Source organism: Desmodus rotundus, chromosome 3 (assembly GCF_022682495.2).
Source record: "Desmodus rotundus isolate HL8 chromosome 3, HLdesRot8A.1, whole genome shotgun sequence".
In the NCBI taxonomy this organism is placed as follows: domain Eukaryota; kingdom Metazoa; phylum Chordata; class Mammalia; order Chiroptera; family Phyllostomidae; genus Desmodus; species Desmodus rotundus.
The window spans coordinates 135051065-135073519 of record NC_071389.1 but is presented as its reverse complement, the minus strand read 5'-3'; the positions used below and the strand labels follow the sequence as shown (position 1 = coordinate 135073519).

At 36.0% G+C, this 22455-nt stretch overlaps 1 pseudogene; it reads right to left on the bottom strand.

Moving 5' to 3' along the window:
• Nucleotides 1–20589: 20589 nt before the first annotated feature.
• Nucleotides 20590–21878, bottom strand: LOC112318965 (keratin, type I cytoskeletal 18 pseudogene; annotated as a pseudogene).
• Between the last annotated feature and the right edge of the window lie 577 nt (nt 21879–22455).

The following is a 22455-nucleotide window of genomic DNA, read 5'->3' as shown; positions in this document are numbered from 1 at the left end:
ACCTGGCCCACAACCTAGGCATGTGCCCATACTGGGAACTGAACCCCTGACCTTTCGGTCTGCAGGCCAGCACTCAATCCACTGAGCCACATCAACCAGGGCCCATGTCATAAAATTTTTTAAATCAGAGTTTGGAAAATTCCACAGTCCTTGGCTCAACCAGGACTTAAGGATCTTATAGAAGAAAGATTTTCATTAGTGATAAATAATACATTCTCTCCTTCATAAGCTGAAATAAAAAACAATATGTGCTGAGTACTAATGTCTATAATTCTCAGTATTATATAGTTTCAAATTCTTATCATTTTAATCTCCCCAAAAAGCCTTAGGTGGCTCAGGGTTGGATAGGTTGTAACTCTAAAAAATAAAATTCAGTTTAATACGACTCGTTGGGTGAGAATTGAGATGAGCTGGTAGACATTTTAATACTGTCTATATGGCGATAAAATAGCCTGAGACAATATAATCAAAGCCTCTGAGCTTCTCAAACATTAGCTAAGGGCGTGCGGAGGAAGGAGAGCATAGTATACCGCTTCTACGTTTCCTCCCCTTTCTCATTTTCAAGCGTCCCTATTGCACCCAAATGATAGAAAACTACTGGAATGTATTTTATTTTCCCTGACACCAAATGACCCTAGATTATTCTTCGAGATAATTAGATGTAATCTCAGTGTTTTTTAACCATTGTTGAAAATTACTGGGTGAAGATGATTTAACTAAATGGAAGGAAATTAGTGTCCTTATATTTAAAATCCCCAAATCAAAAAACTTCAACTTTAGTCCTAAGAAGCAATTTTGAAAATTTGGGCAAAATTTTAGCTAATTTTTAAATTATTCTTTAAAATGACCCCATATGGCCCACTCATACATTTTTTTTTGTCTTGCTGTTTCTGCTTCCAAAGGGGATGATACTTTCTTGAGTAAAAGTTTTATTGTCACAGCATAATAAAATAAAGTATCAACAAACTTATGAAACAAGACGGAGAGAGAATTGGTTAACTTTATATCATGTAAATGTTTAGTACGGTTTTACATCTGTAAGTACTCATTATAACAAGGATTCTTCCACTTTTAAAGTTGTCAGCATGGATGGAACTGGAGAGCATTATGCTAAGTGAAATAAGCCAGGCAGTGAAAGACATATATCATATGATCTCACCTATAAGTAGAACCTAATCAAAAAAACAAACAAGTAAGCAAAATATAACCAGAGACATTGAAATTAAGAACAAACTGACAGTAACCAAAGGGTAAGTGGGAGGGAATAATGGGGGGGAAAGGAGGAAGGGCTTTCAGGAACAACTATAAAGGACACATGGACAGAACCAAAGGCGGGTAGGATCAAGGGTGGGAAGTGGAGCTGGTTTGGGGGAGGGGAGAGTAGTGGGGGAGAAATGGAGACAACTATACTTGAACAACAATAAAAAAAATTTTTAAAAGCCTTTATAAATAAATAAAAAAAATTGTTAGTTTAGGGAGTGCTTTTCTTTGTGTTCCCCAGAAGCAGACCTTGATATGATAATTTCAGAGAAAGTGGCTTATTTGGGACTTGCAAGAAACACAGTGAGACAGGAAGGAACGGCAGTGAGTAAGGAGGGCATTACCAAGGGAGCAGCCACTTTGGACGAGCAGCGCTTAGATACGCAGCAAACCTTGGGGAATGGTTTAAAACACACATCTCAGAGTCATCACAGAAGACGCAAATGAGCAGGAGTCTTAAAGCCCTAACCCATTAGTCACTGATGGAAGTTTGCTTCTTGGGGAAGGCGGGAAAGTGATGTTAATTCTCTCCAGCCTGCCAGGGCCTTGCTGTAAGGGTTTTCTTCTCCTCATGAGAAAGCCTTGACAATGAGGTTCACATACTCTTTCCAAGTTGGACAGCAGGCACGAAAGTGGTCATGTCAAAGTGCAGAGTGCCACTGCATTTGTTACATGTGATCTCTGCTGCATCTTGTATTTATTTTAACTTTTTAAAATTGTTGTTCAAATACAGTTGTCTCCATTTTCCCCCCATCACTCCCCCCACCCAACTCAGTTCCACTTCTTATCCTTGATCCTACCCCCCTTTGGTTGTGTCCATGTGTTCTTTATAGATGTTCCTGGAAACCCTTTCCCCTTTTCCCCCCATTATTCCCGCCTACCTCCCCTCTGGTTACTGTCAGTTTGTTCTTAATTTCAATGTCTCTGGTTAAAATATGCTAAGTGAAATAAACCAGGTGGTGAAAGACAAATGCCATATGATCTCACCTATAAGTGGAAACTAATCAACAAAATAAACAAGCAAGCAAAATATAACCAGCAAAATATAATCCTCTGCATCTTTTAAATAAAAGCTATTCTACACTTGATCTTAGTCAAAAGGCCAAGAAGCTATAACAACAATTTAAAAAAGAAATCCAGGTGTGGGCCACCAAAGTTTAATAGGAAATAGATTAATGTTTTTCAGTGTCTTTATTATGATTGTTATAAATACTGAGAAGGAAATTTTATAAAATTGATAAACTAGGGACTCATACATTAAAATAAAGCTATTCTGATTCTAGCCATTTTTCCTACATGCTTGCATGTCACATTTTTTGCATTATCTCGTTACATTGCAAGTGCTCATTTATTAGTACACCACATGTTTTTCACCAATGAAAACTCAGTGCCCTGTAGTTTCTCAACAAATATTACTGGAATAAATACATAAAAAAGAATGTCCTCAGATTCAAGAATGACATTTTATAATCTTTCATTAGTGATTTTTTCTGCTTACCTCATGCTAGCCTAAACTACTTACATACTTCTGATGTTTGGGTAAGAGTATTCTAGTGTTTCAAACACACTTTGTAGTCATCTGTATTAAGAAATTCTTTTTCAGTCACTCCTGTTGTTCACCACATTAGCATTTAATTAGATGTTTGAGTGATTAAATGAAATATCGTGCACACGTCCTGGCATACCCTCATTTGGAGGGTAAGTACATTAAACATCAAAAGTGAGGTAGTGCTATCACATGAGTAAATATGCATTGTCAAGTAAGTGCACTTTGCAGGGATGTGTTGAAATTTAAGCAGTTGGCTTCACAGAGAAAAAGAAATAGTAGGTTTTCAATGAGATTTTAAATGGATGAGAAGAGTTCCTGCCAGCGTGAGTGATCTACGAATATGCATTCAGTGGAAATGCTGGCCAGTGGAGCTGTGGCCCAGTGACCGTGAAGAAGCAAGAGAGATTCTTCCACCATTGCTTACATTTCACACATATAATAAAATACTGTAAAATTAATGAGGTTTGAATAATACTGTTTCAGAAATTTTATTTATTTGATTGTTAAACTTTATGTTATTTGTACAATGGCTTATATTATGAAATATAATAATCTATTGCTATATCAACCTCATAGCTGCCATCCAAATATGTAGTGCTAAAAACTTTAACTTTCCTTTAAATAGGGCACATTCTAAGATACTCATTTACAATTATTTCAGTTGCATTTGAGTCCCTAGAAACATTGTGTGTGTTTGTGTGTATGTACATGAACATGTGTCTGTGCATCTGTATATTTGTCTGTCCATCGGGAGATGGGGAAGATGAGGGAGCTATATTTGAGGAGAGCTGCTTGACACGGAGGCAAGCAGTGATGATCTCTTTACAGCTTGCTTTTCTACCACACTCTGTAAGGGTAAGGCATGTCTCTAACCTTTAGTACTTCAGATTTGCCAAGTCTGCAAGTTGATAAGAGAGGCATGAACTCTTTGTTTAATGCAAAGGCAAATATTTTATAGCTTGGAAACTGTAGAGCTTCTAAATTAAGGTGATGTATTAAGAAAAAAAACTATTAAAATGGCACCCTAAATGATTTCCAGACCCTTCTTGCGAACCATTTCAAAGTTTAATTTTGGGAAGCAAGGATTTAGTAAACAGGGAATAATAATGCTCAACACTTTCTGTCATCACTATTTAATAAGTGAGGTTGTAAGCATTTTACATACTTTTTCTCATGCAATTATAACAACTCTAGGCATAGGTATATTACCATCATCCATGTTTCAAAAGGTCACGACTTGAAAAGTGAAGTAATTTGCCCAAAGTTACAGAGCTAATAAGTGTCCAGCCAGTACTCATCAGGTCAGACTCTAAAGATCACACTCTTAGTAAAATAGTAAAATTCTGTGTATGAAATAAGGAGGAGGGAAAGATAGGAGGTACCTTGAGATCCCAGACTTCACAGGCCCTCAAAGTAAACAAGGGCTTTAGTACAACTGACGAAACACCCACCTCAGCAACAATAAGTCATCATCATGAGGTAATAAGAACTTCGTTTGCACAGAGGTTATTGAGTTTGTAAGATAAAATATCCAACGCTTTAAGAGATGGTGGTGACATTGTATATAGAATTATAGCAGTCATCTTGGTAACTTCTTATTAATTGGCCAGATAGAGGGGAGTAGAAAAGACTAGCATGAGATATGCTCAACTTCCTAAGAAATAAGTATTATTAACGTGTATGTACAGCATCATGCTTTTTGTAGTTCGGTTTATCTGCTCGCAGTGTGGGCTCTAATTGTTGGTAAGTGAGTGATAGAGGGATGACATAAAGATGTGGCAGGAGATCATACAAACACCATCACTTGCAGAGCTCCCCAAGAATTTGTCATTAGACATTGTCTTCAGAGAACAATATTGTTGACAGAAAGATGGTTATTTGACTTCCCAACAATATACTTTAAGTAATGACAATTTCTGACTGAGAATTGGGAGAGCCTGGATCCATTAACATGGTGATACTTGCGAAATCTTAACTGAGGACTTCAATAGGATGTGATGGTGAGTCTCAGGTAAACGGCTAACCTTTAAAGCATCACAACAATATGTTTTATTTCAAGTTGTACTTATCAGGCAAAACTAATTTTGAGTCTCAGACTATGTAAATCAAGTGATAAACCCAATGTGCCAGATAAAGCAACAATTCCTAGTAAAAAGCTCCCTAGGGTAGTGGGTCTCAGAGGACAGGTATGTGTTTTATTTATGTCTCCCAAGAGACATTTGGCACTATCTGGGAACATTTTTGGATATGACAACTGAAGTAAATACTATTGGTATCCAGTGGAGAGGCCAGAGAAAACTTCAAAAATCCTACAATGCACAGGGCAGCCCCTGACAGGAAAAAATTATCTAGCCCCAAATGACAATAGGGTCAAAGTTGACAAATTCTGACCTACAGATAGAGTTATTTAGAACAGTTTCAACCATAAAGATATGAAGCAAGAAGTACCAATCTACTGAGAATCGACGGCAGCAAAAGGGAGGGTGAAGGCGTGTGCGTCTGTGTTTTTATGACTGCACAAAGCTAATGATCTCCAAGAGGACTGTACAGCATGTTCTGGATTATTCGAAATCCTGGCTAAATTAACTGAACACTTGCTTTGTTATAAGAGCTGGAGTACCAAGAACAGTAAACACTCTGAATCATATATCAATCAGTTTGAGCACAGAAAAGAGAAATTAAGTATATAGATATATCATGGATATTTCAAAATTATATAGAACAATATCTATGTAGTTCTCTTAAAGATGCATTTGATAGTAATGAAGTATATGGTAAATGGCAGCAAGAGTGACATATAGGAAAGGTATGTTAAATATAATTTCTCCACATGTGTTTCTCTGAAAAATTTAAATGAATCATAGTATTGCAAAGCATTCTTGCCCTGCAGCTTCTTAAACAACAGGACATAACAATAATAATGGTTTTCTCTATTATTTGGGGAAAAAATTATTACATAGTTTCCCCCAAATTAAAGAATATTAGTAAAATGCCTCTGGCTTTTTTCATAAGAAAAGTAATTTTCACTGTTGCTTTGTATGATGCGCTTTCCACTAGGTTTTAAGCTAAGTGATAATTAAAACATAACTCTAATTCTAATTTATACAGTTAGTTTCCTTCACAAATACTTTTTTCTGAATTTTAAGTCTCAAGAAGCATTACTGACCATATTCCGATAAATGTGCATCAAGGAGAACTGTTTGCAGTAGGATGTACTGGAAGGTGGAAGGCTCTACAAAATAGGTCGATGGGCTTTAGGGTCCTGGAACCCTCTAACACTGAATGCAGAATTCTGTGTTTGAGTCTACTGTTTCTCTGTGCGCAAATAGTTCACAGTTTTCACAGGACTGTTACAAGGTCCATGGACCAAGTACGAAAAGTGTTAAGCCGGAGGAAGTTTAGAAAGGGCTTAGTGAGAAAGTCTGGTTCTCTCCCTTTTGTAGCTAGAAATATAGAATTAAAGTCATATTCCGTATTGAAGCAGAGAACAAGAAAATTGAAGATTTCTTGTCGCTATAGGCTCATAAAGAATACTTATCTTTCAAAGAACTAACATTTTACAATACTCTGGATTATGTTTTAAATGCAAATCAACAATAACTATAACCTTAAAATATGTTCACCTGCTGCTCCCAAAGGTTTGAGAATACACACACATACCCACGCACACACTTGCACACCAAATTTTAATGTATTCTTGTAAAATCAAGTTACTATAACACCACATGTTTAGGTACAAATTATGGTATCTAACCACTGCAGCTGTAAGCACTTGCAATTAACCTTTTATGGTCTGTATCTTTGCAGCCAATTTGTAAAAAAGTTGCTAAAGATATTGATGTCATGATTCCTTTAAAAGAATTCTCACTTAATTTCTTTAAAGTATTCTCATAGCAATCTGTTTGAATTTCTATTATGTTAATCATGTCATTCTGTGTTTCGTGATAATTGCAAAAGTGATTCTGTTACATGTAAGATTACCTTCCTTAAACCAGTTTTGTTTTCCTATTAGTGTTTTTTCTCCCCAGAGTACCTTTCAAATAGAAAGTGCTCAAAACTAATACATTTGTGCACTCTAATAATTTATTAAATATTAACATATTCATTATATGATAATATGTATTTTACTATATATAATTATATGTTGCATGTCATTATATATACATATAATACATACTTTAAATTTGGTCAACATTGCTTGAAAAACACATAGAATAAAAATTTATTTCATTGAATATTAAAAAGGTCCTACTATGTTAAAGAAGCAAATTTATAATCCAGTATGGTGGAATAAGTTAGGTCCTCAAATATCTCCTATGCAAATACACAGAAAGGTAGGGGAGAGTTTCAGACTCAGGTCTTTTTTACTAGGTAAGAGTTCAGCTCAAACATGAAGACACACGTGGGAAAAGGTGATGTGTGACCAGTGTCTGATTTATGATCATATCAATGACTTTGTTACTTAGAAAACTTTTAATTCATGGCAGGCCCAGGCTGGTTATAATTGGAAATGTGATCAATTTCACTCCATTTTTTCCCTTTTCCTTGCCTTCTCTCTTTTCATAGTGATTACTGTGGGCTGTAACTATGAATGTAAACATATACAGATATTGAAGACACATCAGCTCAATTAGTCAATTTTGGTTTTAAAAATGTGCATTTTAATTGGAATCTGTAATATTGAGATTTTGCAAACCTAAAAGCCAAATCTCAATGTAAATTTCCTTTCCCATTACAAACCTTTATGGGGAGAAAATGAAGATTCCCCATTCCAAATGTTGGTGTGCCCACTGTAGATTTACAGAACATCCTGGACTTGACTAAGGAGGAAAAAATCAAAGAACAATTTTTATAATCCTTTGATAACTATTCCAGAGTTTTCCCAGGCACTGCAGCTTATTAGCAGGTGTTAGATTACCGCCACCAGCTGCCAATACCTGCTGTCTCCACTGTGGATGCAAAATTTACACAGAAGTACAGCAAACATATTCCCCTGATACCCTTCACCATTATATTTTCAAATTAGAAAATGCAGACTTTGTTTACTTAGCATCTTTCTTCTGGTTCATTATTCAAAATGGACATATACAAGTTGAATAATTTTTAAAAGTTGAATTTTTCTTATCCATTGTTATTGTTGATAACAATTGAAGTTTTCCCTACAAGATAGTTAGAAATATGAGCATTGATATGTAAGCAAAAGCTTTTAATGGGTTTTCCACAAGTTAAATTACGGGGAAAATTTCCATGAAATTGCATTTATTTCCAGAGTGTGCTTTCCTCTTTCTAGTTATACTTTTCTTTGAGTTCTATGCCATTTACAAGACCAAAAGCCAAACTCCTCCTCACCTTTTTCTTTTGCAAATTCTCTACATAGACCACCTATGGTCTATATATAGAATGAAGAAATAATTAAGATAACTAAGAAATAATTAACTCTGGAACTCTGATGAATTCTTTGCTCATCTAGCAAGTTAAGGTACAAAAGAATTCAAGGTCTTAAACTTTCTAGATTTTATTTCTTAAAAGTTAACTCATAAATTGTTGGATCTGCTTATCTCCTCCACAAGCGATTTTCATCTTATATCTCTCGTGAGATATTTCTCTTGAATTTCCCTTTCAGTTGGCACATGCACGACCTTTCCACATTCCTCACTTGACAGTTCACGCAAACGTACTTATTCCTCCTTAACTGATCAACGTTTCCAGCCGCCCTATCTTTAAATTCATGTCTACCACAAGATAGATTTGAAAGTGGAGACTTGCATTTAGTTCTGGGCTCTCTGTTCTGTTCCATTGGTCTATGTGCCTGTTTTTATGCCAGTACCAGGCTGTTTTGATGACAGTGGCCTTTTAATACAGTTTGATATCAAGTATTGTGATCCCTCCTACTTTGTTCTTCTTTCTCAAAATTGCTGCAGCTATTCGGGGTCATTTATGGTTTCACGTAAATTTCTGAAATGTTTGTTCTATATCTGTGAAATATGTCATTGGCATTTTAATAGGGATTGCATTGAATCTATAAATTGCTTTGGGTAGTATGGCCATTTTAATGATGTTAATTCTTCCAACCCATGAGCATGGTACATGCTTCCATTTGTTTGTGTCTTCCTTAATTTCTTTCTTCAGTGTTCTGTAGTTTTCTAAATACAGGTCTTTTACCTCCTTGGTTAGGTTTATTCCTAGGTACTTTATTTTTCTTGTTACTATATTAAATGTGATTTTTTTTCCTGATTTCTGTTTCTGATATTTCATTGTTGGTGTACAAGAATGCCTTTGATTTCTGAGTATTGACTTTGTATCCTGCTGTTTTGCCAAATTAATTTATTAGGTTGAGTAGTTTTATAGTGGAGCCTGTAGGGTTTTCCATGTACACTATCATGTCGTCTGCAAACAGTGACAGTTTCATTTCCTCCTTTCCAATTTGGATGCCTTTTATTGCTTTTTCTTGTCTGACTGCTGTGGCTAGGACTTCCAATACTATGTTGAATAGGAGTGGTGAGAGAGGGCATCCTTGTCTTGTTCCAGATCTTAGTGGGAAAGCTCTAAGTTTTTGCCCATTGAGTGTGATGTTGGCTGTAGTGATGTTCCCAGAAATGGTAGCTTCATATTGTTTATTTTGTTATACAAATCCTGGCTCATTCGAAACAAGTCCTATGTGACTGGTCACACACAGCACAGAAGTTTAACAATGGTATTTGAATAGAATAAATTGAAGGAACAATCTTCCTAACAAATAATCCATTCTACTCCAAGTTTTTTGAATGTCAGAACTTTTTTACTGAGGGGCACAAAAGTAGTCTTTTAAGTACAACATTTTGACTTTGATCTCACTCTCCCTCTAAATGATAAGCAGACAATAGAGATTTACATAATGATACACCTGGAAGAGATCTGAAACTACATTTTCCTTTGTGTTTTGGCTTTTTCCCCCTGATGCTCCAAAAAATAAGTAAACTCTCAAAGGACAATTTATTTCTTTGTAGTTAAAAAAGAACATAATAAATATATAAATGCCTAAACTTAGCTTTTTTAAAAAAAAAAAAAAAAACAAGGAACAAGGGGACACTTAGTAATCTATAAATAGGCCAACTTAAAAAATTGTTTCACTTTGATTTTAAAAAATAGGTAAATAATATTAACCCCATATTTCTTGGCATGAGGCCAAGATATTTAAATAAGTTGTCAAGATTTCAAACTAAAATAAACAAAATATTTAAAAAGTGTTGCAATAAATCTTTTATATACAGGCTGATTTTAATTTTGTGATTGCAAAGCCCATACTTATGTCGCAGATGGCTCTCTGTGGCCTAAGCCAATGTAGAAAGAGTGCATGGGTGAAACTGAAGTTATATTGCCACGTTCCAGCACTGCCTTGGAAAAGTTAATGGGCCATTGTGTTCTAAGTGATAGAAAAGATGAGATATAAATAATAATATTAAGTAAGTTCATTGTATTAGGACTAAATTATATTAGAGTACTACAGAGATGTTAAATTATGTTATTGGACTGTAGATAAAATTTTATATATTGTATTCAAATAATATTGCTTATGTCATGATATAACACCAAGTACAACATCATTAGCTTGGTAAGTACAAGATATTATTTGACATCATTCAACATTAAATATTCTTTTGTATGAGGAACTAGTATGGGGAACCGTTCCAAGTGTGGGAAATGTGGCCTAGTAGACAATTGGAAAAGCCAGCGGGGAGGGAGGTTGGTGAGCAGGACCCACACTCACGGACAGGTTCTCCCGTGGGGAAAGAGGCCTGTATTATACCTAGGCTGCTATGAGACTTGCTCTTGCTAAAACTCCCTCACCCTGGATTGAGACAGCAAATGTTTACTGAGTATCTTTAACTTCCTGAAATCTGAGCTAGACCTTCCAAGTATGGAGCATAACCAGTTTTGACCATTTCTCCCTTTACATTGCAAATATCCTTGATGTATTTAGCCACATCCTCTCCTTTGTTGTCTGTAAAAGATAACCACCCAAAACAAACCTGTGCATAGTAAATGAGGACCATCCTTGATGTAAGGTGCCTAGAAAAACAATAAAAGCCTGTCCAGGCAGGGGTCGGCTCTCTCTCTCAGGCTCTCTCCAGCCCTCTCGCCCTCTGTCACTTAAAGAGTGGCCGTGCCATCCCTTTTTCTCCACAGGATTTCTGTGGTCCGTGTGTATTTGTCTATTGCTGCCACAACTCAGGATCCTTTGGGCCGGGATCCGTATCAAACTAGGTTTATACATTTTTCATTATAAGTCAGTTTACCAGCACTGGTCTTAATTTTATGATTTTTTTAGCTTTAGCAAGAAAATAACTTTGTTCTGTTCACAAGTTGACAAGTAGTTTGCTTTTGAGACATAATTTTCACAACCAACTTTGATTTGAGGTCAGATTAATATAGTCACTTTTTCTGGATTTATCTTTATGTTGTTGTATCATGAAAGTTCCTTTACATTGTTTATCATACGTGTAAATTATTTTACCTTAACTAACATACTTTTACATTATTTAGTCTGCAATATACTACACAGGCTCACTTATGCTTACACAACCCAGACACCTAGGTGTTCAATGGTGCCTATAAATTTACTAGGTATTATTTCACTTAAAAGTTAGTACTCTGATGCAGTGTTACTCTTCTAATGAATGATAGCATCAATATTATTATATTTTCTACATTATCATATTGATTTTAATAAGATTTCCAATAAAAATAAAACTCCATTAGAAGTTCTGGTAATTATACTATGAGGTTAGGTGATCCCCTTCTGAAAAAACAAGTATAAAACTGGAAAAAATCATTAAAAATGCAAGATCATCTTGAAGCACTAAAAATCAAGCAAACACATATAACAATCTGAGCAACAATAATTATTCCTCAAAACTCCAACATTATTGGATGAGAAGGTGGCAAAATTGCAGCCATCTTGTTGGGACTTACCAGCAACTCGATCAGAAAAAGCTAGAACCCAATATTTATTGCAGCATTATTCACAATTGCCAAAATATGGAAGCATAGTAGAGTACTACTTCGCCGTTAAAAAAAGAAGAAAATTTTAGCCTTTGCGCCAGCATGGATAGACCCGGAGAACATTATGGTAAGTGAAATAAGCCAGTCAGAGAAAGACAAATGCAATGTGATTTCACTTATATGTGGAACCTAATGAAGAAACTGAACTAACAAGGAAACTAGAGACAGACTCATAGAAAGAGAGCAGGCTGACAACTCTGGGGTGGGGTTAGAGGGTGGAGGGATTGAGCAAAAAGGAAAAAGGACTCATGGACATGGACAACAGTGTGGGGATTGCAGGAGGCATGGGGGATATGGGGTACAAAAGGTAATGGAAAAAATTGAATTAAAAATAAATTGTAAAAAAAAGAGTTTTAACTGTGCCTGATGGCAAAACTCAAAACTTTGAAATAAGAGATGGACAGCTCAGCCGAAGCTGAGGATCAGAAAAGATTGCAAAAACTTGTGGTTTTATTGGCTAAATGTGGCTGACTTGGGTTTTTAAAAACTGATAAAGCTTAATTTTCCAATATTGAGATTATAGGTCAAGTATATGTGAAAGGAAGAAGCCAGAACTTAACAGGGAGGCAGAAATAGAAATGCTAATATGAGCTCTCCAAATATTTCTGGAAAGATTCTAAAGCGCACAGGTGTGAAGAAACCTGGGAGGATCTTGAAAAAATAGAAGCCTAGGGAGATTTGAGACCTGGCTTTGACATTATGGTGTCTCTCAAGTCACACACAGTCTTAGTCTGCTGCAGGTAAAGAGCATCACAGACTTGAGGTGCATGAGCACAATGTTCCTGTGAATCACTGGCTGATTGCTAAACTGTGAAGACATAGGGATGCCTAACCCTCCTGCCTAACCCCCACCCAAAACCAAAGAGTAAAGCTGAGCAGGGGTAACTACAGCTGAACGTCATGAGGCAGTCTGGTGACATCATTTAATCCCAGACAAGATACTGAAAATAAGAGAGAAAACACTTGGAACAATAACACAGAACCCAGAGTTATTATATCATCTAAAATGTCCAAGTCTAAGCAAAATTCCTAGATATATAGAGAAAAAGGAAAGCATGATACTTCCTCAGGTGATAAAAACAAAAACACCCAAATGTTAAAATATAAAACAACTCAAAGTGGTTCCATCTCTTCATACATTGGAATTAGTAAATGCAGACTTCAAAGCAACTATTATAAGTAAATAAAACAATTAAAGAAAACATGTTCAAATATTTAGAGGAATATATGATAACATTGAATCTATAAACTGGGACTCGAGAGAGAGTAATGGAAAGGATGTACAGGACCAAATAGAAATTTTAGGGATGAAAATTATAATGACTAAAATAAAAAATTGAGTAGATGACCTCACTCACAGATTTGAGATGGAAGATGGAAAAATATGACCTTAAAGATAGACAAATTAATGTAAATTGTCCATTCCAAAGAACACAGAGAACAAAGCTTGAAAGAAAATGAATAGCACCTCAGAAATCTTTCGAATAAAATTACACGCATTTTAACATACATGAAATGAGTGTCTCAGAAAAAGATGAAAGAGAGAAAGCAGAAGAAAAAATGAAGTAATAATGGGCCCAAATTATTAGTCATAGTTAATGAACACTTACACTCAGACACATAGTAATAAAAGCACTCAATTTCCCAGACAATAAAAAAAGTCCAAGTAGTAAGAAAAAAATCACTGATAATATACAGAGAAAAAATGGAAACATCAGTGTCTAATTTCTCATCAGAAATAACAGAGGCTGGTAGACACTGGAATGAAATATTCAATATACTGATTGTGAAGGAAAAAATAAAACTATCTTTCTTGGAAGACAAAATAAGCTTGTATGTAAAAAATCATAAGAAATCTACAAAAAAGTAATTAGAACAAATAGACAAGTTTAGCAAGGTTGCAGAATGGAGCAATACACTTAAAGCAATTGTATTTCTGCAGGTTTGCAAAATAAATATGATCATGAGCTTTAAAATAGTTACATTTAAAGTAGTATCAAAAGGGAATAATATATTTAAGAATACAAGTATATTTAATAAAAGTAGAGCAAGACCTATACATATATACTGGAAAGTATAAAACCTTGCCAACAGAACTTAAAGAAGGGAAATTATTGGACACATACACCATACTCATGAAATGGAAGATACAATGTACTAATAAGTAAATTCTTTCCAAATTGACCTATAGATTCAACATGAACTCTAACAAAATTCTAGTACCTTTTCTTTAGGGTGGTGGAGAGTAGAAATTAACAAGATGAGCTTATAACTTATACAGCAACATAAAGAACCTGAATTATCCAATTCATTTGGTAAAAGTTTTTAAAAAATCATTGTTGGAGGACATACACTCCCTGATTTCTCATTTAAAAAAATAAAGAAAAGCTAAAGTAATCAAAAGATTTTAGTAGTGGCATGAGAATAGACACATAGTTCAATGGAACAGAAGAAACAGTCCAAAAAGTGACCCTCACATGTAGGGTCAATTGATTTTAGATAATGTGCCATGGTAATTAAGTGAGAAAAAATATTATTTTCAGTATGGTATAGTATTATCGATATATCCATAAGGAAAAAACAGCAATCCCTCCCTTACACCATAAAACAAATATTCAAGTTAAAATAAATTATAGATTTAAATGTAATAATTAGAAGTATGAAATTATTTACTGGCAAACATAAGAAAAAAAGTCTTCATGACCTTATCATAGGCAAAGATTTCTTAGATGTTACACAAAAAGCATGAAACTTCTTTTTAAACAATGGAAAATATTTTATCAAAATTAAGATATCCTTTAATATGAATAGTGAGCAACAGCCTGAATGAAAATATTTGCAAAACCTATTATTCAGTACCCAAAGCATATAAAAACAGTTGAAACACAAAAATAAAAATTTAAAAATTATCACCAAAATATACAAAACATTTTTAATAAACACCCCCCCCCAAAAGATAGTTGAATAGCAAGAAGCACATGGAAAATGTTCAATAGTCATTAGGGAAACACAAATTACAATCACAATGACATTTCTGGTGAGAACATAAAATGGCATAGCCACTTGAAATAACAATATGCCATTTTTTAAAAGTTAAGCATATTCTTATCCATATAATTCAGCCACTGCACTCTTCAGAGTCTACTCCAAAGAAATGCAAATATATATCCACTAATTATTGTATATAGATTAATAGTAGCATTATTTATAGCAACAGAAATTTAGAAACAACCCAAACATCCATCAATGGCAGATTGATAAGCAATATGGGTTACATTAACACAAATAAATACATAATTCAGCAAAAAAGAAGAGACTACTAATACATGCTATAACATATGGAGTAGATTATTCTTATAAAATATTGTGCCATGTGAAAGAAGCTAGATAAGAAAGATGACATAGCATATGATTCCATTTATATGGATTTTCTGGGAAAGGCAAAATTAGACAGAATCCAATATATGGTGTTTGAGGCTCAGTGTGTGTATAGGGATTTACTACAGAAGTCACAAAGAGACACTGGGGCTATGATGGGGTCCTTAAATGCATTGCACTGATGGCTATGCACAACACATATTTACTAAAATCATTCAAAGTTACACAAAATGGGTGGATTTTATGGTCTGTAAATTATATCTTAACACAGTCATTAAAAATTATTTTTAAAAAAACAGAGAGAGAGAGTGAAAAGAAAGACAATAAGGTTTGGGCTTCTCATTACTGTACCATATTAAAATGATTTATATAGGTACAATTTCATATTTATTAATTATCTACAATGTTTCAGGTTCTTTGGGGACATAAAAATGTCCCAGGCTTTAAGTGACAGTGACTACTGAGACAGAATTGAGTAACTGTCAGGAAAAATATGAGATAAGAAGTTAAAAGTGACTTATGAATTGCTGTAAAAAATAAGAATTAATAATTTTAAATGAGAATTCTAAAGAACATATCAGAAAAGAGAATGTGGTAAGTTTATTGTTGAAAACCCAGATTTAAAACCAGATTCATCAAAAAAAAGAGAGAGAGGACCCAAATAAATAAAATCAGAGATGAAAGAGGAGAAATTACAGCTGATACCATAGAAATTCAAAGGATAGTAAGAAATTACTACAGACAATTATATGCCAAGAAATTTGAAAACCTGGGTGAAATGGACAAATTTCTAGAAACATATAATCTTCCAAAAGTGAACCAAGAAGAAGCAGAAAGCATAAACAGACCAATAACAGCTAGTGAAATTGAAGCAGTAATCAAAAAACTCCTGGCACACAAAAGCCCTGAACCGGACAGTTTTATGGGAGAATTTCAAAAAACGTTTAAGGAGGAGCTAACCCCTATCCTTCTCAGATTATTCAAAACAATCCAAGAAGAGGGAAGACTCACAAACTCTTTTTACGAGGCCAGCACCATCCTAATCCCAAAACCAGACAAAGACACAAGAAAGAAAACTACAGGCCAGTATGACTGATAAACATACACATTAAAATACTCAAGATTATATTGGCATACCACATCCAGCAATACATTAAAAAGATCATGCACCATGATCAAGTGTGGTTAATCCCAGGGATGCAAGGATGGTACAATATTCACAAATCAATAAATGTAATACATCACATAAATAAAAGGAAAGACAGAAATCACATGATCATATCAATAGATACAGAAAAAGCAATTGATAAGGTAGAGCATCCATTTATGATAAAAGCACTCAGAAAAGTGAGAGTTCCAGGAGCATACCTCAACATAATATAGGGCATATACAAGAAACGTACAGCCAACATCATATTCAATGCACAAAAACTAAAAAGCTTTCCCACTAAGATAAGAAACAAGACAAGAGTGTCCACTTTCATAACTTCCATTCAACATAGTATTAGGAGTTCTAGCCACAGTGATCAGACAAAAAAAAGATATAAAAGGCATCCAAATTGGAAAGGAGGAAGTAAAACTGTCATTGTTTGCAGATGACATGATAGTGTACATAGAAAACCCTATAGACTCCACCAGGAAAAAAAAAAAAAGACCTAATAAGTGAATGTGGCAAAACAGAGGGGTGCAAAGTTATTTTAGAAATCAAAGGCATTTTTTACACCAACAACAAAATATCAGAAACAGAAAGAGGAAAAAAAAGCCCACTTGGTATAACAAGAAAAAGTGAATTACCTAGGAATAAACCTTATCAAGGACGTAAAAGACCTCTACTCAGAAAACTACACAACACTGAAGAAAGAAATTAAGGAAGACACAAATAAATGGAAGCATAAACCATCTTCATGGATTGGAAGATTAACATCATCAAAATTTCCATACTACTCAAAGTAATCTATAAATTCAATGCAGTCCCTATTAAAATGCCAATGACATATTCCACAGATATAGAACAAATATTTCAAAAATTTATATGGAACCGTAAATGATCTCAAATAGCATCAGCCACTTTGAGAAACAACAACAAAGAAGGAGAGATCACAATATCTGGTATCAAACTATATTACAAGTCCACTGTAGTCAAAACAGCCTGGTACTGGCATAAGAATAGGCACATACATTGATCAACAGAACAGAATAGAGAGCCTAGAAATAAACCCATGTCTCTATGTTCAATTAATATGTGACAAAGGGGGCAGGAGCATTAAATGGCAGGAGTAAAAATAGCCTCTTCAACAAATGGTGTTGGCAGATCTGGACAGTTCCATGCAAAAAATGAAACTTGATCACCAACTTACACCATACATAAAAATAAAGTCAAGATGGATGGAAGATATATATGTAAGTCATGACATCAGAGAAGTTTAGAGAAGAACATAGGCAGGGAAATTTCAGATATTCCACACAGCAATATTTTCACTGATATATCCCCTACAGCAGAGGATAAAAAAGAAAGAATAAACAAATGGGATCTCATCAAGATAAAAACCTTCTGGTAGGGATAAAGAACATATCATCAAAATAAAAAGGGAACCAAACGTATGGGAAAACATATTTGCCAATGATACCTTGGACAAGGGTTTGATCTCCAAAATATACAAAGAACTCACACATCTCCACACCAGGAAGACAAACAATCCAATTAAAAAATGAGCAAAGGACCTGAACAAACACTTCTCCAAGGAGGACACACAGAGGGCCCAGGGACACATGAAAGGGTGTGCTCAGCATCACTAGCCATCAGAGAGATGCAAATTAAAACCACAATGAGATACCACTTCACACCAGTCAGAATGGCCATCGTAAACAAATCAACAAACAATAAGTACTGGCAAGGTTGTAGAGAAAAGGCAACCCTAGTACACTGTTGGTGGGAATGCAGACTGGTGCAGCCACTGTGGAAGACAGTATGGAATTTCCTCAAAAAACTAAAAATGGAACTGCTCTTTGACCCAGTGATTCCACTATCGAGATTATACTCTAAGAATCCTCAATCACCAATTCAAAACAACCTATGCACCCTAATGTTCATAGCAGCATTATTTACAATAACCAAGTGCTGGAAACTGCCTAAGTGCCTATCAGTAAATGAGTGGATCAAAAAACTGTAGTACATTTACACAATGGAATACTATGCAGCAGAAAGAAAGAACTCCTGCCTTTTGCAGCAGCATGGATGGGACTGGAGAGTATTATGCTAAGTGAAACAAGCCAGGTAGTGAAAGACAAATACCGTATGATCTCACCTTTAAGTGGAAACTAATCAACAAGTGAGAAAAATAAAACCAGAGACATGGAAATAAAGAGCAAACTGACAGAGACCAGAGGGGAGGGAGAAGGGGGATAACAGGGGAAGAAGTGGAAGGGACAAGTCAAGGAATATGTATAAAGGACCCATGGACAAAGGCAACCAGCCTTCAATCCAGGGGGAGGATTGAATGTGGGAGGTGGGTGGTGTGTAGGGCAAGGGAGAGTAATCAGGGAAAAATGGGCACAACTGTAATTGAACAACAACTGAAAAATGCATACTATGAGGAAAGACATTTTTAGAGGTGGAAGCAACATGAATAAAGGTATGTAGGCTCTAAACATATCACACCGTGTTGCTATCCAAAAGTATGAGACTGTCTCTCCAGTAAAATAAAAGCCTATTATTTTCTTTCCTTTTTTTTACTTTATTTTATTTTTTATTGTTGGTCAGTTACAGTTGTCCTCATCTTCCCCCTGTTCCTCTCCCTTATCCCATCCAAACCCCACTCCCAAAGACAATCTCCACCCTATGTCCTTCTCCATGGTTGCTTTGTACGTGTTGCCTGACCTGAACCTTTCTCTTCTTTACCCAGTTATCCCCCTGCCCCATGCCTTCTGGTCACTGTGTGTCTGATCCTTATTTCCAGGTCTCTGGCTCTTTTTTGCTTGTTTGTTTTGTTGACTAGTTTCCATTCATAGGTGAGATCATATGGTATTTGTCTTTTACTGCCTGGCTTATTTCACTTATCATAATGCTCTCCACTTCCATCCAAACAATCTTATTCAATCAATAAGTGTTGGCAAGGATGTGAAGAAAAGGAAACCCACATGCACCGCTGCCTGAAATGCAGACTGGCGCAGTCACTGTGGAAAACACTATGGAAGTTGCTCAAAAATTAAAAAGGGCAATGCCTTATGACCCAGTGATCTCACCTCTGGGTGTATATCTGAAGGAACACAAAACACTAATTCAAAAGAAATATAAGGTAGGGACAAAGTAGGTTTGCATTTGTTCATTTAGAAAATAATAACATAGTTAAAAAATAATATTACAAGAATAAACTATTTTGTGTACTCAGAAATTATAAACCCACTTTTGCCCCACCCTGCATGCACCCCTGTGTTTACTGCAGCATTATGTATGGCAGCCAGGCTCTGGAAGCAACACCCATCTTCTAGTCTTCATCAATTGAAGAATAGATAAAAATGCGGTGGCACATACATAAAATGGAATATTACTAGGCCGTAAAAATGAATTCTTACCTTTGGCCACAGTATGAATGGATCTAGAGGGTAAAATGCTAAGTAAATTTTATCAGCAAGAGAAACACAATTGCCATATGATTTCACTTACATGTGGAATCTAAAGAATAATATAAATGAACAAACAGAAGAGAAACAGACTTATAGATACAGAGAAACAGACTGATGGCTACCCGAGAGGAGAGAAGCTGGGGGACTGGGTAAAAATGGTGATGGGTCGGAGAAGTACAGATTGGTAGTTACAGAACAGTTATGGGGCTGTAAAGTACAGCACAGGAAATATGGTCAATAATATTGAAATAACTACGTATGGTGCCAGGTGGGTACCGGAATTTGGGAGAACATTTTGTAAAGTATATGAATGTCTAACTACTATGTTATGTACTTGAAACTAATACTAAATAACATTGAAAATAAACAGTAATTTAAAAATTAAAATTAAAAAAATTTAAAGAATAAGTTCTGGAGACAATATACAGCATGGTGACTATGATCAACTATAGTTGATATTATATACTTGATAGTTGATAAAAGAATAAATCTTAAATGTTCTCACAACAAAAATGGTAATTATGTGAGCTGATGGAGGTGCTAAAAACTTATTAAAAGCATATATTAGCAGCCTTTTTAATTAAAAGTGGGCTATATAAATTTATATTAAAGTTGCAATGTAAAAATTGAATTACCATGATCTTATTTATAACCTCCATTGGGTTTTTTTTTTAATCTTTCAATTAACTTTTCATTGGCCTCCTCCCCTGCCAAGGGGTGCCCCACTTCTCCTGCCTTTAATGTCTCAAACCTTTGGTGTCGTTGACCTCAGACACCACTCTGCCGTCCACAATCCTGTGAGTCGTGGTATTTGGATGGTTTGTAAGGAATGGCTGTTGTCCAGGGCATCAAGAACAAAGTCCTCCCCTTCTTCCAGTAGGCTGCAGTAGGTGGCAATCTCAGCCTCTGGCTTGACCTTGATGTTCAGCAGGGCCTCATACTCCTGGGCCTGGAGCTGCCCCTCTTCCGGGTCTGGGCCAGCTCTGACTCCAGGTGCAGCAGGATCCCGTTAAGTTGTTCCATCTGCATGGCATAGCATGTCTCCACCTCCCTCAGGCTGTTCTCCAAACTGACCTTCAGATTGCTCACTGAGTCCAGGTTGATCTCCAATGACTGGGCCATATGTCTCAGCTTTGTGAGTGTCGTCTCAGCAGCGCCTATCTCAGCGGTCTGCGAGGTGACCATGTGGTGCTCTCTTCAGTCTGATGGGACCAGTACTTGTCCAGCTCCTCTTGGTTCTTCCCGAGCCAGGTCATCACACTGGGCCCAGATATCTGCCGTGATTTTGCCAAGGTCCTGGGATTTGGGGGCATCCAACTCCAAGGTCAACCCAGAATTGGCAATCTGGTTTTGTAGACCATTTACTTCCTCCTTGTGGTTCTTCTTCATGAAGAGCAACTCCTCCTTGAGAGCTTCGATCTCTGTTTCCAGCTGCAGCCTAGTGATATGGGTGTCATCAATGACCTTTCGGGGCCCACTGATGTCATTCTCCACAGACCGGCGCATGGCCAGCTCCATCTCATACGTGACTCTGAAGTCATTAGCGGCAAGACCAGCATTGTCAATCTGCAGAATGACACGGGCATTGTCTACAGAATTTGCAAAGATCTGAGCCCTCAGGTCCTCAATGGTCTTGAAATAATGTCCCCAGTCTCTGACCTGGGGTCCCTTCTTCTCTAAGTGTTCCCGGATTTTGATCTCCAGTCTCCAATTATAAGCCTCCAGGCTTCTCACTCTCTCCAGGTAGGAGGCAAGGCTATCATTCAGGCATTGCATAGTCTCCTTCTTGCTCTGGATGCCACCTATGCCCACCAGACCCCTGGCCATCCCTTTAGCCAGGACCCCAGATCCCCAGCTTCCCCACATGCTGGTGGAGTGGGACACAGAGATCCAGGAGCCCGAGCCCCCCGGCATCTGCATAGATGCTGGCCATGCTGCTGGTCAGCCGGACCCGGTAGCTGGGTGACTGCATGGACCCCAGGGTCTGGTAGCTTGTGGAGAAGCTGGAGTGTGTGCTGAAGCTCATATTGTTCAGGGAGGAAGGTGAGAAGCCAAGACTCAGCTTGAAGCTCTCAATGGGTTTTAATGATACAGTATTTTTAAATCTCCCAACCAAGAACCAGCAAATCACATTTTTTATCATAAATAATTTTCCTTAAACACATAAATTTATGATGAAAAATTATAATCATGTTAATAAAAGAAAATCATATAATATATTTAAATTAGGTATAATTATAAGTAGGTATAATTTTTAGAAAATTAAGGGCATAAAAATTTACACTAAGAAAACAGAGTAGAAAGCATCTATTCATGTACAGATAATTTTAATCAAAAAATGTACAGTAGACTTTTCCTAAAGCATTACATTCAATATTGAACATTAAATGAATTTACTTAATAAACAATTAAAATAAATGTACTTAATTTAGAGAGTGATGATTATCTATATTTACATAGTATCAGGGATGAATAAATCTGATTAAAGCAATGGAGAATGTAGAGGAAGAATTTGAGAGATCGCCTGAGTTACTGTTCCAGTCAACTGTCCACATTTCTACCTTTTTACGTTCTCCTCCATTAGGCTCTCTGAGGTGAAGCTC